Source organism: Bos mutus, chromosome 2, assembly GCF_027580195.1.
Source record: "Bos mutus isolate GX-2022 chromosome 2, NWIPB_WYAK_1.1, whole genome shotgun sequence".
NCBI lineage: Eukaryota > Metazoa > Chordata > Mammalia > Artiodactyla > Bovidae > Bos > Bos mutus.
The window spans coordinates 121,165,644-121,169,168 of record NC_091618.1 but is presented as its reverse complement, the minus strand read 5'-3'; the positions used below and the strand labels follow the sequence as shown (position 1 = coordinate 121,169,168).

Below are 3,525 nucleotides of genomic sequence, written 5' to 3'. Positions count from 1 at the left end.
ACACAAGTGGGGGCTGGATGGATAGGTGGGGTCTAATCTCAAGGAAACATTTAGTATTACTGACTATCATCTTGGCTTCAGTAAAACAAGTCTGACTTCACCTAAAACAGAAACAAGGAAGACTCCCAATAGTTGGACTTAGGCTGGAGTTTGGAAGTGCTTGAGGATTCTTAGTTGTAGGGTTGAACTGGTCTCCATGAAGCCAGAAGCTGGGGGAGCTGGACAGGGCCTCTGCAGTCCAGCTGGGTTTGTGGGTCCTAAAAGTAACCAGCACTGATCACAGCTGTTGGTTACTCTGCATGAGACTGCAGGTCTTCAGAGACCATCCTGAAGTCACTGACTGGTGGCAGTTGTGCTGAGAAGAATTAGTGAGGGCCGAGCCTTCCCTGGAGCAGGAGAAGGAGGTATCAGTGGGATCACCTCTCTCAGACCCAGTATCTTAGGAGCTGGCAGGATGAAAAAGGAGAGTCGCATACCCACACCTGAATAGTTAATCATTGTGAATCAAGCTGCCTAATTGTCTAGAATATGACCTGTCCTCCTACCTTGCCAAATCTATTGTTCTCTTCATAACAACCTGGAAGACCAGTTCAAATTTAGACTTCTCTTCCCTCTCCTCTGGCTGCTGCCCACAACCCATTCCCTTCTCTTCCCATGATGGCTCTGTCCCATATGAGGTGGGGTCTTACTCACCCATATGTGGATATCCCAGGCCAATCTCCAAACAGCCACCCTCAAATGTTCCTTGAGCCTGTAGGGTATGCCATCCTATGTTCATGCTTCAGGACAAAGGGCCCAGGATGGAAGCCTGAAGTTGTTCTGGGCAGGATATTCTGGTGTCTCTGGGACCCAGAGCATAGTCCAGAAAAGGGTAGGTAGGCCCAGTGGCAGAACACGGGGTAGGATGTGGCTGGAGGAAGGTCAGAACAGGCACCCTGCCCAGTTCTAAGAGCAGGATTCCAGTAAAGGACAGTTTTCCAAAATGGCTACATTGTATGTGTAAGCAGCAGCAAAATCAACAGTGGGATGGACAGAGAGCAAGAGAGAGGAGGAGGAATGGAGAGGGAGAGCAGAACAGAAGAAAGCTAAAAGGATCCTGCTAGAGATCACGAGACCCCTGAGTAACTCTCAGTAATAGGTGGAGTGGAGTGATACTGAGAGGGGCTCACTGTAAGCAAATCCACCACAGAAAGCTTCAACTGTGGAATTATAATTTGGAAATAAAGGAGTATATCAGTTGAAATAGATTACATCAGACTCGAAGGATTCGATTTGATCAACAGAGTGCCTGAACAATGATTGATGGAGGTTCATGACATTGTGGACTTCCCTGGTGGCTCAGATGGTAAAGCATCTGCCTACAATGCAGGAGACCCAGGTTCAATCCCTGGGTTGGGAAGATCCTCTGGAGAAGGAAATGGCAACCCACACCAGTACTCTTGCCTGGATAATCCCATGGACGGAGGAGCATTGTAGGCTACAGTCCACGGGGTCACAAAGAGTCGGACATGACTGAGCGACTTCACATGACATTGTACAGGAGGCCATCCCCAAGAAAAAGAAATGTAAAATGGTTGTCTGAGGAGGCCTTACAGATAGCTGAAAAGGAGAGAAGTGAAATGCAAAGAAGAGGAAGGATATACCCATCTGAATGGAGAGTTCCAAAGAATAGCAAGGAGAGATAAAAAAGCCTTCTTAAGTGATCAATGCAAAGAAATAGAGAAAAACAATAGAATGGGAAACACTAGAGATCTTGTCAAGAAAATTAGAGACAGCAACAGAATATTTCTTGCAAAAATAGGCACAATAAGGAACAGAAATGGTATACACCTAACAGAAGCAGAAGACATTAAGAAAAGGTGGCAAGAATACACAGAACTGTACAAAAAAGATCTTCACAACCCAGATAATTATGATGGTGTGATCACTCACCTAGAGCCAGACATCCTGGAATGTGAAGTCAAGTGGGCCTTAGGAAGCATCACTATAAACAAAGCTAGTGGAGGTGATGGAATTCCAGTTGAGCTATTTCAAATCCTAAAAGATGATGCTCTGAAAGTGCTGCACTCAATATGCCAGCAAATTTGGAAAACTGAGCAGTGGCCATGGGACTGGAAAAGGTCAGCTTTCATTCCAATCCCAAAGAAAGGCAATGGCAAAGAATGTTCAAACTACCGCATAATTCACTCATCTCACATGCTAGCAAAGTAATGCTCAAAATTCTCCAAGCCAGACTTCAATAGCATGTGAACTAAGAGCTTCCAGATGTACAAGCTGGACTTAGAAAAGGCAGAGGAACCAGAGATCAAATTTCCAACATCCATTGGATCATAGAAAAAACAAAACAGTTCCAGAAAAACATCTGCCTTATTGACTGCAGTAAAGCCTTTGACTGTGTGGATTACGACAAACTGTGGAAAGTTCTTAAAGAGATCAGAATAGCAGATCTGCCTCCTGAGAAACCTGTATGCAGATTAAGAAGCAACAGTTAGAACTGGACATGAAACAACAGACTGGTTCCAAATTGGGAAAGGAGTACATCAAGGCTGTATATTGTCATCCTGTTTATTTAACTTACATGCAGAGTACATCATGCAAAATGCTGGGCTGGAGGAAGCACAAGCTGGAATCAAGATTGCTGGGAGAAATCTCAATAACCTCAGATATGCAGATGACACTACCCTTATGGCAGAAAGTGAAGAGGAACTAAAGAGTCTCTTGGTGAAAGTGAAAGAGGAGGTGAAAAAGCTGGCTTAAAACTCAACGTTCAAAAAACTAAGATCACGGCATCTGGTTCCATCACTTCATGGCAGATAGATGGGGAAACAATGGAAACAGTGAGAGTCTTTATTTTCTTGGGCTCCAAAATCTCTGCAGATGGTGACTGCAGCTATGAAATTAAACCCTTGCTCCTTGGAGGAAAAGCTATGACCAACATAGACAACATATTATAAAGCAGAGATTACTTTGCTGACAAAAGTCAACATAGTCAAAGCTATAGTTTTTCCAGTAGTCAAGTATGGATGTGAAAGTTGAACCATAAAGAAAGCTGAGTGTCGAAGAATGGATGCTTTTGAACTCTAGTGTTGGAGAAGACTCTTGAGAATCCCTTGGACTGCAAGGAGATCAAACCAGTCAATCCTAAAGGAAATCAGTTCTGAATATTCATTGGAAGGACTGATGCTGAAACTGAAGCCCCAATACTTTGGCCACCTGATGGGAAGAAGTGACCCATTGGAAAAGCCCCTGATGCTGGGAAAGACTGAGAACAGGAGGAGAAGGGGACAACAGAGTATGAGATGGTTGGATGGCATCACCAACTCAATGGACATGGGTTTGAGCAAGCTCTGGAAGTTGGTGATGGACAGGGGAAGCCTGGTGTGCTACAGTCCATGGGGTCGCAAAGAGTTGGACATGACTGAGCAACTGAGCTGATTGAACTGACTGACATTGGAACAGGTTACGTCACATAATTCCTTCATCTCAGTACATCCCCAAATTAGGAGAAAAGAAATTCTAAGGGGC

At 44.4% G+C, this 3,525-nt stretch overlaps 1 non-coding gene across 1 annotated transcript; it reads left to right on the top strand.

Annotated features, from left to right (window-relative positions):
• Nucleotides 1–1,327: 1,327 nt before the first annotated feature.
• On the top strand, nt 1,328–1,399 carry TRNAC-ACA (transfer RNA cysteine (anticodon ACA)). The gene has a single exon. It is a non-coding gene; the product is annotated as a tRNA-Cys (tRNA).
• Nucleotides 1,400–3,525: the final 2,126 nt, after the last annotated feature.